The sequence below is a fragment of the Phyllobates terribilis genome, unplaced genomic scaffold (assembly GCF_046119375.1).
Source record: "Phyllobates terribilis strain yellow unplaced genomic scaffold, ASM4611937v1 Scaffold_3__8_contigs__length_932513732, whole genome shotgun sequence".
NCBI lineage: Eukaryota > Metazoa > Chordata > Amphibia > Anura > Dendrobatidae > Phyllobates > Phyllobates terribilis.
Window position 1 is genome coordinate 924,802,554 of NW_027362763.1, and position 13,793 is coordinate 924,816,346.

The 13,793-nt window shown below is 43.8% G+C and overlaps 1 protein-coding gene across 1 annotated transcript in view; it reads right to left on the minus strand.

Moving 5' to 3' along the window:
- SMOC2 (SPARC related modular calcium binding 2) overlaps positions 1-13,793 on the minus strand; it is a 748,277-nt gene that overhangs the window by 647,701 nt on the left and 86,783 nt on the right. The window lies entirely within an intron of this gene.

Here is a 13,793-nt window from a genome sequence, read left to right on the forward strand (position 1 = left end):
TGCAATTTTTTTCAGAGCACATAGGCTGACATTTCACAGTACGTAGCCTAAAATACGTTTGTTTGAATGTACCTTTAAGAAAACATGTCGAGTGAAAAAAGATGCTAATAAACTGCAGATATTAGGTTAAACTGCAGGTTAAAAGCATTCGGGCATCGTGAGGCTGCCGTACTGAAAGCCCAGCTACAGGGAAGAAATGAACTTTATTCTTCCCAGCAGCCTCAGGCTTTCAGTCTCAGAGGCGCAGCTTCAGTCACCGATCAGGACACAGTGAGCGGCGTCTTCAACCACGTCCCAATACTGACTGTCGGCTCTGCAGTGCATCGGTACAAAACCGGCTGTCAGTCAGTGCCCGGGCCAGTGTACTGAGCAGTCACTGAAGCCACACTGGCAACGCATCTATGAAAAAGTTAATTTTTTCAGCAGCAACGATTTCAGTGCAGCTACCGCACGGCGTCAGAATGCTATTAACTTGCAGATTAACTCCTCACCTGCAATTTAATAACTTTTTCTCACAGGACATGTTCCCTTTAAGGCTGAATTAAGACATCCGTATATCACAGTTCCAGCACGGACCGTGATCCGTGATTTTTCGGACTGACTACTGGACTCCTGGCCTGAACTCAACGGCCTGATAGAAAATTCAACATCCTCATGAAAATGTTAAGTTTGGGAGAAGAGACCCACAGTCAGTGATTAAATCGCAGTTTCAGACCGTGATATATCACTGTGTGAATAAGGCTTAAGGCCGAATTCAGCCATCCGTGTTTTACAGTCTGAGCACGGATGTGATGCACAGAGTAACTGTGGGTCTTCCATACTCGACAGTTTCATAGGCATATGTAAACCTACCAACTATGAAAGATAAGAATGAGGGACACTTAGTGTGGCGTGGTTATTTTTATTTTTTTACGCTAAGTCAGTAACCTAACCTCACTCTCCTTTATATGCGTCCACACTGAAATATTGCTCCTAGTGAAGCCAGTTAGTGATTACACACATAGGGTACCATTTTTATAGTCTCCACAATGACCCCCACATACAGTATGATGTCTCCACAGTGTACACACAGCTCTGCTACATCAACACACGCACCTTGCATGTGTCCTGATCCACATCTTTGCTGACTAGCCATTGGATGTTCAGTCTGTGTAGAGACTAAATATCCTGCCAGGACCTATAGATCATTTGAGAATGTCACGTGACAACAAACAACAAAACATTCGTACTGCAGTTTTCTCATATTGGGCTCAAAGCACCACAGGGTGTTGGCCGGATCTCCAGCCACTGCATAGGCTGAATGGTGGAGGGGGATCTGATGGTTCCCTGCTCCACCATTTTTCAACAGTATCTGTGACCTGTATCTGTGACCTGAGAAGACAGTGTGGCGCCCTGCTGTGCATTGGTACCACAGATCCTAGAGGGGTGCATGGACGGATTCCACCACAAGAGGCCCTCACAGCATACACACACCTCCACCTTCCACCTCAGACCACCAGAGGGAGCCCGGATAGGGATATAAATAGGGAAGGTGGAGCTAGGCTGTTCAGTCTGGAATCTACAGTCAGTCTGATCTGAAGTCTGCAGTCTGTAAGCAGTCTGGGATAGAGTCCAGTCAGCCTGGAATCTACAGCCTGGAGACACAGTCTAAAGTCAGTCTGCTGCAGCCAAAGAGGTTGTCAGTCCAGCTCAGACTCAGGGAGCTCAGGTTAGTGAGCCTAAGGCGTGCCGACGCCATAAGAGCGGTAAAGAGTAGCGAGGCCTACTGCCAGTGTGAAGCCTAGTGAGGGCCCCGAGCGTGGTTGAAGGCAAGTGGAGTAAGCGAGCTACATAGGGGTCAGAGGAGCTTAGCCAGCTCACCCCAAGATCATTTACCGGACACCGGGTCCATGTCTGCAAGGATCTCTAGGACCAGCAGAAACAACCGGAACCCCTGGCGAACTATATGTCCCAGGACCACCAAAAGCTGACTGATATACCAGGGTCAGGAGTCACTGAGGCCCAAGAGACCAGGAAGTGTGATCTCCAACAGAAGGCCCTACCACCAGGTCAGCCGGTGCAAGACAGAGACCAAGTTAGGCCTAGCTCCAGGCAGGTCATAAACTTATCAGGAAAAGGCAAGAAACAGGAGGCCCCACACCCGCTCACTGGGGAGAGTCCTGAAATGCACCCTTCACCCTACAGTGCCCTGGATTGTGCCTGAAACACCACCAGTAAAGGTACTGAAGTGAACTGTTGTGAGTATGCCTATTCTTCTTCTGACCCGGCTGGGTCCCCTCTGTCCTGCATCCCTTCTCCTACGCTGCCCTGAGGCCCCGCTCCACCTGTGGGGAGCCGCACCAACTAAGCTGCCTGACCACCGGCCTCAGAGGACTGTAGCAGCGCTGGTGATCCTCACCAGACACCACGGGTGGCATCACGAACTTTTCCTATCCCATACACCTTTCCCCCATGATTCCCTTGCTTTTAAGAGTGACCCCAGGGTACGGGCCCGGGAGCCGGCCACCGCAGCATCCCCCCAAAACTAACAACAAGGCCCGGGCGCCGAGTCGTCCCCATCCCCTGGGCACGTCAACAGACACAACTGTCAGGACATACCCTTAACCTCCAGTGAGACAGCTCTCCAATTTCAGGACAGTCCCACTGGATCCTTAAGGGTGGCCAGCCCATGCTTTGCAGTTTGTGCCTGGACTATGATACAGGGACATCTGAATTCAGGTAAGGGTAGGGTCACATGACTATTTTCTCAACATCTGAGAATAACGGTGTGGTTATTCTGATCATGCTGTGATCAGAGTTTGATCAGAGTGGCATTGTTTTTTCTCGGACGCGGAGGAGAAAAAAAATGCTCTCCTCCTTCTCTAGTCTATCAGTCTGAGAAACTCAAACCGCACACAGATGTCACCAGAGTGTGGTCCAATTTTTTATTACGGACCTATAGACTTTCAATGTAGATTTTGATCTGACACTCAGATAAAAATCGGACATGTGCACAGCCCCAGAGAATAGCATAGGTACAAGTGCTATCCGTGAAAAATACGAGAAAACTGGTCGTGTCCACGAGCCCTAATAGGCTAGAACAATGTGATTTTTCTCACCTAGTATTCGTATGCAATGCGTTTTTAACATCATTTACATACTGTTATTCTCTATGTAATTTAAAGCTAGTTTACAAACAAATATACAGATATAGATAGATATTAGATATATAATAGCTAGATAATAGATACAGTAAATATAAATAGAATAGATAGACTAGATATCCTGTAGATATATGTTACAAGTCCCCTACATATAATAAACTAGCACCCTTTAGTGCCTTTCATGTGGCATTAAAGGGTGTTTAGTTTTATTTAACCTATTAAATAAATAAATAATTTGAAGAAAAATGGTGCGGTGGGGGACCCCACTTTATTTTTTAAATTTATTTATTAGCTAAATATATGTACAGGAAAGTACATACACATAGCACTGATTATATAGCTCACGGATACCTATCTATCTCTATCTCTGCACATGTAGCATCTAAAAATTTGTCATTTCTATTCTGCATTCTATTCCAGTACATGTAAAACGGATGGTGCACACAGATGCCACACGGATGACAAACAGGTACACACGGATAGCACCAGTACTATTTATTCCAACAGGGGAAATATCAGGACATGTGAAGGAGACCTAACAATCTAATACAGTTATATGAAAAAGTTTGGGCACCCCTATTAATCTTAAGCTTAATGTTTTATAAAAATTGGTGTTTTTGCAACAGCTATTTCAGTTTGATATATGTAATAACTGTTGGACACAGTAATGTTTCTGCCTTGAAATGAGGTTTATTGTACTAACAGAAAATGTGCAATCTGCATTCAAACAAAATTTGACAGGTGCATAAGTATGGGCACCTCACCAGAAAAGTGACATTAATATTTAGTAGATCCTCCTTTTGCAAAAATAACAGCCTCTAGTCGCTTCCTGTAGCTTTTAATGATTTCCTGGATCCTGGATGAAGGTATTTTTGACCATTCCTCTTTACAAAACAATTCCAGTTCAGTTAAGTTTGATGGTCGCCGAGCATGGACAGCCCTCTTCAAATGATCCCACAGATGTTCAATGATATTCAGGTCTGGGGACTGGGATGGCCATTCCAGAACATTGTAATTGTTCCTCTGCATGAATGCCTGAGTAGATTTGGAGCGGTGTTTTGGATCATTGTCTTGCTGAAAGATCCATCCCCTGCATAAATTCAACTTTGTCACTGATTCTTGAACATTATTGTCAAGAATCTGCTGATACTGAGTGGAATCCATGCGTCCCTCAACTTTAACAAGATTCCCGGTGCCGGCATTGGCCACACAGCCCCAAAGCATGATGGAACCTCAACCAAATTTTACTGTGGGTAGCAAGTGTTTTTCTTGGAATGTTGTGTTTTTTTGCTGCCATGCATAATGCCTTTTTGTATGACCAAACAACTCAATCTTGGTTTCATCAGTCCACAGGACCTTCTTCCAAAAAGAAATTGGCTTCTCCAAATGTGCTTTTGCATACCTCAGCCGACTCTGTTTGTGGCGTGCTTGCAGAAACGGCTTCTTTCGCATCACTCTCCCATACAGCTTCTCCTTGTGCAAAGTGCATTGTATAGTTGACCGATGCACAGTGACACCATCTGAAGCAAGTTGATGCTGCAGCTCTCTGGAGGTGGTCTGAGGATTGTCCTTGACTGATCTCACCATTCTTCTTCTCTGCTTTTCTGATGTTTTTCTTGGCCTGCCACTTCTGGCCTTAATAAGAACTGTCCCTGTGTTCTTCCATTTCCTTACTATGTTCCTCACAGTGGAAACTGACAGGTTAAATCTCTGAGACAGCTTTTTGTATCCTTCCCCTGAACAACTATGTTGAATAATCTTTGTTTTCAGATCATTTGACAGTTGTTTTGAGGAGCCCATGATGCCACTCTTCAGAGGAGATTCAAACAGGAGAACAACTTGCAAGTGGCCACTTTAAGTAGATTTTCTCATGATTGCATACACCAGGCTATGAAGTTCAAAGCTCAATGAGGTTACAAAACCAAACAAAGTGCTTTAGTAAGTCAGTAAATAGTAGGTAGGAGTATTTTAAACAAGAAAATGATAAGGGTGCCCATACTTATGCACCTGTCAAATTTTGTTTGAATGCAGATTGCACATTTTCTGTTAGTACAATAAACCTCATTTCAAGGCAGAAACATTACTGTGTCCAACAGTTATTGCATATATCAAACTGAAATAGCTGTTGCAAAAACAGCAATTTTTATAAAACATTAAGCTTAAGATTAATAGGGGTGCCCAAACTTTTTCATATAACTGTATATATAATTGTCTTATCCCATCTGTCTGTCTGTCTATCTGTCCAGGAAATCCCGCGTCGCTGATTGGTCCGGCCGCGGCCAATCAGCGACGCGGGATTTCAGAAAAAAGATGGCGGATGTTAGCAGCTCATCTGCTGCACGGAGGTCAGCGGCGATGCAGCCAGCAGATGACCGGCGCCAGCCGCTCATCTCCCGGCTGCTAGCACCAGAAGGACCCCGACCGGCGGCGCCGCTGACCTCCATGCGGCTACCGTCGGGAGATCAGCTGCTAGGACCGCTAATCTCCCAACGGTATGTGTGAAGGGAGGACCGTGGAGCGGCGCCGCCTGTCGGGATGCTTCTGCTGCGAGCAGCCGGTCATCTCCCAGCTGCTCGCAGCAGAAGTACCCGCACAAGCAGCGCCGCTCCCGGGCCCACACTAATACGACGCTGATTGGTCGCTGCCGACGGCCGCAACCAGTCAGCTATATTGGCGCCAAATTTAAACACTGTTTTGCTGATTGGTCGTGCCCGCCGGCCACGACCAATCAGCGATATTGCCGCCAAATTTAAAAACCGCTGTGCTGATTGGTTGCGGCCGCCGGCCACGACCAATCAGCGATATTGGCGCCAAATTTGAAAACCACTGTGCTGATTGGTCCCGGCCGCCGGCCACGACCGATCAGCGATATTGGCGCCAAATTTAAAAACCGCTGTGCTGATTGGTCCCGGCCGCAGTCCACGACCGATCAGCAATATTGGCGCCAAATTTAAAAACCGCTGTGCTGATTGGTCGCACCCGCCGACAGCATCCAATCAGCGATATTGGCGCCAAATGTAAAAACCGCTGTGCTGATTGGTCGCGCCCGCCGGCCGCGACCAATCAGCGATATTGGCGCCAAATTTAAACAGGCTCTCCGTCCCTCAGTAACACGGTTCGCTGATTGGTTGCGGCCGCCGTCCGCGACCAATCAGCGATATTGGCGCCAAATTTAAACCGTTGTGCTGATTGGTCGCGGCCACCGGCCACGACCAATCAGCGATGTTGGCGCCAAATTTAAAAACTGCTGTGCTGAGTGGTCGCGACCAATCAGCGATATTGGCGCCAAATTTAAAAACCGCTGTGCTGATTGGTCACGGCCGCTGGCCACAACCTATCAGCGATATTGGCGCCAAATGTAAAAACCACTGTGCTGATTAGTCGCGCCCACGCTCTTAAAGATAAAGAGGAATGATAATAAAACACACATATGCACACATATATAAAGCACATGCATGCACATGTGTACAAGTACTTAGAGGTGTGAAAAAAAGTATATTAAATTATTTCCTTTTTAATATTATAAAAGAATTTATTGAAAAGAATAATAATACATTTATTTGAGAAAAAAATATATATGTATAAAGATATACCGTATTTTTCGGACTATAACACACCGGACCATAAGACGCACCCTAAATTTTGGGGTTGAAAATAGGAAAAAAAATATTTTTCATAAGATGTAGGTCCGTCTTATAGTCTGAATAGGTACTGTATGTTACCTAGGGGGCGATGGAGAGGGGGGCACAGGAGGCAGGGTCCTTCAGGAAGCCAGGGAAGTGGAGGAATTCTGCGGACCCTGGGTGCGAGAAGTCGGTGCTCCAGCAGCGGGGAGTTGCGATGGTGGTGGAGGAGGATCACAGGGCCCTCCATTACCTCCCTCAGAAACCTGGGAGCGGAAGACGTGAGATGCTGCAGGGCCAGTGTCTGGCTGGCTGTCAGACTGTCTGGCTGTGAGGCAGAGTGACATGTGCTGCTTTTCGGTGGCCGCGGCCATCTTCCTGAAGCTGTGATCTACAGGAAAATGGCCGCTGAGATCTCAGTCTGTGCATGCACGGGCTTGAGTGGCTATTTTCCTGTACATTTCGCTTCAGGAAGATGGCCGCGGCCACCGGAAAGCAGCGCACGCCGCTCTACCTCACCGCCGACAGCCAGATATCGGCCCCACAGCAACTCACCTCTTATGCCGCCGCCAGGTTCTTGAGGGAGGGAACGGAGGGCCCTGAAGTCCTGCTCCACCACCACTGCAACTATCCGATAAGCTTACGTTCGGACATAACACGCACCCCTCATTCTCCTCCCAAATTTGGGGGGGAAAGTGCGTCTTATGGTCCGAAAAATATGGTATATGGTGGGGTGCATGTGTAAGTAATTATTCCCATAATTGTTCTCATAAGGAAAATTCTTATTAGAGAGTATATAAAGCAATATCACAAGCAATACATAAGACTATAGATGGACCAATTCTTTCCCCTATTGGTGTATGGGTATGGATAATATGTAATTATAATATTACAAAAAATTCAAAAAAAAAATTATAAAAAAATAACCAATTTAATGCGCATCACTACTGGGAGCGCTGGAGACACAAAAAGGTTTTCATTTAAAACCTCATCAGAAATATATATATATCCTTGCGATGCCTAAAAAGGGGAGGACAAAAAATAGATAGATTAAAAACACAATAAAAACAATATACATACAGATTAAAACCCTAAACGAAAAAAAACTATCTTACAGGAAAGGGGCTAAACGAATCACTTCGTTAAGACCTTTGGGGTGAACACTATCTACTTTCATTATCCATCTTGCTTCTAGTTGAGTGAAATTTCTTTTTCAGTTTCCCCTCGTTGATTGATTCGAACTTGGTCAATACGAAATGCTTTCAGGAGGTTCCCATCACAATTATGATGTAGGTTAAAATGTTTTGGCAATGATTTTAATTGTGAAAAGTCTTCAGTCAAAGATTCATTGTTTCTGTCTCGCAGATGTTCTGGACTTTCAGCTGTCTTGATGTCAGTCCAATATAGATCAATTCACATGGGCATGTTGCGTAGTAAACTACGCCAATAGTATTATGTAGCGCCCCGAGGGTTCGGCCGCTACAGGGGTATTGCACCTCAGACCAGAGGTGTGATATTCCACTCCCAGGTAAGGATGGAGTATGGACCAGGGCTCAGTTAGCTGCATACAGCACACTCACCCCATTTCCGAGGGACAGTTCAACGGTGCTCCCATTAGACAGAAATGCAGGCACGACAGACCATGTCCCTGGCTGGAGTGGGGAGGGGGGAGGAATACCCAGTGATGTATGAGCAGATAGGGGACGGTTCCTGAGCGTAGGTATGAGCCCATTGGTTGCTGGTCACCTGGGCTCATGTTCTAAGGGAAGGTATAAAAGGTGGGCACCATCTTAGATCTAGGTTCGTTCGTTCGTTCTGTTCAGTGAGAGAGGACAGGGAGCAGAGGCTCTGTAGGAGCTCTGCTCAGAGGCAGGCCTAGAGAAAAGGCCAGGAACAGAAAGGAACAAGAACAGAGAGGAACAAGAACAGAAAGGAACAAGAACAGAAAGGAACAGAAACAGCAAGGAACAGCAGGGAAAGAGAGAGAGAAGAACAGAAGGGCTCAGGAACAAGAAGGCAGAAGGAACCCTAAGAACCCACGAGAATACAGGGTGAAGGGTCAGGCAGATTAAGGGTACCGGATCCCAAGTTGGTGGTGGAGAAACAACCCTCAGCCAAAGACCGGAGGTCATGATCATTTATTGGTGCCACACCTCATTAAACCTGCTAGGAAGGCACCATATAGAACAGCGGGGAACGGGATCCATGTTTACCCGCACAAGTTCGCGGCAGCTGGACAAAAGTGGGTCACTGGTGAGGCAGGCCAGAGAAAGGATAGAAGGGGGTCCTGTGCCATGCTCCTGAACTGCCTGGGGGTTGACCGAGCCCCTCACCTGGTGGACACCGCACGGCTTGGGTGGTCACTACCTGTACAGAAGTGACCCGGAGAATCTGAACTGTGAGTAAAAGGCATTGGACTGTAGTACGTTGTCTGTGTACTCTTTCGCTCCTCCAGCACTAACGGTACTGGGACTCCCTGCACCTTCACCCCCACCATCCACTGCACTGCCCTGAGGTTACACTCTTCCCGTGGGGAGTTATACAATCTCAGCTGCGAATACCATCAACCTCAGGGGACTGCCTTGCAGCGGCGGTTCCTAATAACCGCAATCCACGGGTGGCGTAGTCGGACGTTACCAACAGCGCATGGCAGACTACCAATGGTCTGACCACCCTGAGCCACGGAACCGGGTTGCCACCACTACCCCCATTGTCTCCCTATTGCCCGGCTCCGAGTGCCCCACGGCCCAGGGGGCGAGTCAATTACAAGTTATGAGTTGAGTAATGCGAAATTGGTCCAAGCAGTGGTCCAAGTAGTGATGCAAATGAAATGGGTTAATTAATTTTTTATAAAAAAAATGTAATTTTTTGTAATATTATAATTACATATTATCCATACCCATACACCAATAGGGGAAAGAATTGGTCCATCTATAGTCTTATGTATTGCTTGTGACATTGCTTTATATACAGTACAGACCAAAAGTTTGGACACACCTTCTCATTTAAAGATTTTTCTGTATTTTCATGACTTTGAAAATTGTACATTCACACTGAAGGCATCACAACTATGAATTAACACATATGGAATTATATACTTAACAAAAAAGTGTGAAACAACTGAAAATATGTCTTATGCCCAACGTCCTCCAAGGGCACCAGAGAGGAAGCTAGCCAATTGCTATTGCTCCAAGCCTTCACAAGTGAAATATCACCGGCAACTTCCTGAAGCAGACTGAGAGTTTATAAACACCCAGACCAGGGTGTGTCTATCAGAGCAAGAGGGGGGTTGCTGCTGGGTCCAAAAGTGTATTAAGAAGGTGTCTGCAATGCCAAATGCAGTGACCTTCTTCAGCCAGATCCAGAGTGACTGTCTGTTATATCTGACACAACCGTCACAAGTGAGGGGCGGCCGGATGACATCTGACGCTGACCCCCGGGTTTCCAGTGGCTGGGTGAACGACATGAGCGCCATACCATGTCACTATTGGTGAGTGGAAATATAAATAGCCGATGTCTTTACCCTAACGTCACTACTCCAAAGAAGCCAGACGCGAAACGCGGGCTAGGGGTGTTCTTTTGATACCAGTCCAGACCCTGGGTAAATATGCTACTCTGGAACTATTTAGAGGTTGATCTCTGTATACTTTGAGGAGGATCATGAAAAACATACATGTGAATACTGATACCCAATCTGGGCTCTGATATGTATTTTTGATGAACAGCATATAGATGTAATAATTTAGATTTAATCTTCTACTATTTGAAAAAAAATGTTATGATTGCTCTATCCACACTGACATATGTGTCTGACTAAATGCTTATTTCTTTGTCTCTTATACTTTTTCCTGCCCAGTGGAAACCTTTTTTAAATATTCTTTGCGTATTATATGCACATACATAGCATTGATTGTATACTTTTTTTCATGTGTTGATGGTATGAAATCTAAATATATACTGTATTTTGGTGAATCAATTTGAATATATCTTTTTGCCATCTAGACACTTATACTCTTGGTCAAATGTATTATTTTATAACATCTCCCCCCATTTTGCCCCCCATTTTTATATCATATGTGATTTGTTGTTTATTTATTTAAGCCCTTAAGGACCCTGGGATTTTCCGTTTTTACATTTTTGTTTTTTGCTCCCCTTGTTCCCAGAGCCAGAGTGTTTTTATTTTTTGGTCAATATGGCCGTGTGAGGGCTTATTTTTTGTGGGACAAGTTGTACTTTTGAACGACATTACTGGTTTACCATATCGTGTACAGTAAAATGGGAAATAAATTCCAAGTACGGTGAAATTGCAAAAGAAGTGCAATACCACAAAGGTTTTTTTCTTATTTTTTTTACCACGTTCACTGAATGCTAAAACTGACCTGCCATTCTTATTCTCCAGGTCATTACAAGTTCGCAGATACCAAACATGTATAGGTTCTTTTTTATTTATGTGGTGAAAAAAAAATCCAAAATTTGATAAAAAAAAAAAAAAAATGGCACCATTTTCCAAGACCCGTAGCGTCTCCATTTTTCAGGATCTGGGGCCGGATGAGGGCTTATTTTTTGCGCGCCGAGCTGAAGTTTTTATTGATACCATTTTGGGGTAGATCCGATGTTTTGATCGCCCGTTATTGCATTTTATTGCAATGTTGCGGCGACCAAAAAACTTAATTCTGGCATTTATAATTTTTTTCTCGTTACGCCGTTTACCGTTCGGATTAATTATTTTTTTAGATTGATAGATCGGGCGATTCTGAACGCGGCGATACTAAATATGTATATGTGGGTTTTTTTTTATTATTATTATATTTTGAATAGGGTGAAAGGGGGGTGATTTAAACTTTTATATTGTTTTAATTTTTTTAATATTTTTAAAAACATTTTTTTACACTTTTTGCATGCTTCTATAGTCTCCATAGGAGACTAGAAGCAGCAGCTGTCCGATCACCTTTGCTAAATAGAAGTGATGAACAGATCACCTCTATGTAGCAGAAATGCTCCTGTGCTATGAGCGCCGACCACTAGGTGGCGCTCATAGCGAGCAGTACATGACAACCACTGGAGTCTGCTGCAGACCCAGGGTTGTCATGCCCACCCATCAGTGACCCATGATCACGTGACGGGTTTACCCATGAGCGGGGTAAGTGACGCGCTTCCATTCCAGAGATTGACAGCGGCATTTAACATGTGCCCGCAACACCCTTAACGGCTGTTGCGGGCACATGTCAGCTGTAATAATCAGCTGACATGTGCCCGGTTCAGTGTGGGCTCAGTGCTGGAGCAAGCACTGAACAGGGGGTGACAGCCTGGTGCGTATTATTACGCCCCAGGCTGTAAAGGGGTTAATAAAATTGATTGAAATTATACACAGTTTTTTACTCCTAGATTTTCTATGTAGGTATTATTTGAGGTATAAAAATGACCTGTTCCAAATAGCAGTACATTCAATTTTGAGGTGGTGTGAGTATTGTTCATTTGGCTGAATATATGTGAATTAGCAACGAGCAAATCTTTTGAAATTCAAATTTGCCAGCATAGCTGAATTTTCCCAGAAAATTAGATTTACGGAAAATTGATTCACAGCAATTCTAGAGTAATCCAAAACCTCCAACTGCCCTATATAGATATCTATGGTAAAATGGAAGATGGCACGTTTAGGTGGGCTGTGCTGCGCGAATGAAGAGCCTTGGGATTCCAAAATGGTTTCTATTAATACCAACGCATTCTGCGCCGGACCGGCGCCTTTCTCAAGGTATAAAAACCAAGTTATGTCTAAACGTTTTTATATTAAGCTTATGGGACTGATTAAGAATACGACTTTGGTTTTACCAGATTGGCTTTAGTTTCTTAGATATTTAATAGTTAATTAATTACAGTAGAATTCTGGCTTCCAAAAGTCGCTTTATAGCATTGTAAGCCTACAAATAGAAATACAAGATAATTATATGGGATATTTCATTACCTAAGTTACTACCTAAGATCACATACAAGTTGAATTGGGGGAATGCATTATTTTCATGGATGAATTATCTCAAAAACTAGAACCAATCCAGCAAAAGTAATGGGATTTTTTTATTCACAACCCTCAAAATACCCTAAATCCATTCAAAAAACCTTGGCACTTGAAAAAAAAATTTTTTGTAGACCTGTGTTATCTGTCAGTATGAACACAATGCACGATGTTCAATGCTACAATGCAACAATCACTATTCAACCATTTCATTCACAATTGCTGTCCTACATAAACACTTTTCTAACATTGTGGGTCATAAGTTACAATAATTATCTACTCATGTAAACAAACTTTTAGTAATGTCAAAGTGAGTCTCCTCAACATATATAGCTATGGGTAATCATGCCACCAATTTTAACAAAAATACTGTTTTTCGACTCTCCCCTTCTATCAGTCACTGCACTGATAGAATTTTGTATGCTTTTTTAATAATAAAAAATTGTCTAAAAATGATCCTATTTTTGTGTTCGGGCTGCTGCCAGGTAAATCCAGGAGAACATTTGTAATTTCCTGTGCAGAGATCTACCAGCATAATTCATCTGCCTTGGTATGTTGTTCCGGCCATGTATTATATAAACCATGAACTCAGGGCAAGGGTATTGCAACCATCCATTTGTGTGTCACTCTCTTCACTATCAACTTTGTATGTTACTTTCTGTGGTTATTATAGCAACTAGATATTAACAGATCATTTGAAATCCAAATTCACCAACTTTGCCAAATTTTCCCAAAAAATGTTATGTGCAACAAATAAATTTCAAACGAATTGCATAATTAATTAAAAAGCCTATAATTGTCTAGAGATTAACTGTAGAACACCATGAGTTCTTCTCAATTGAAAATGATTTGAGCTCTGTAATGAAAACACAGTTTTTTTAATGTCCAAATGACTTCAACCTATATCGCTATGGGAGAATGGATGGTAACCAGAGGAAACCATTAGCATACTTAACAAAACACTACAATATCAGACTTTTTAGGCTACCTATATTGTATAAATGGTCTAAAAATTAT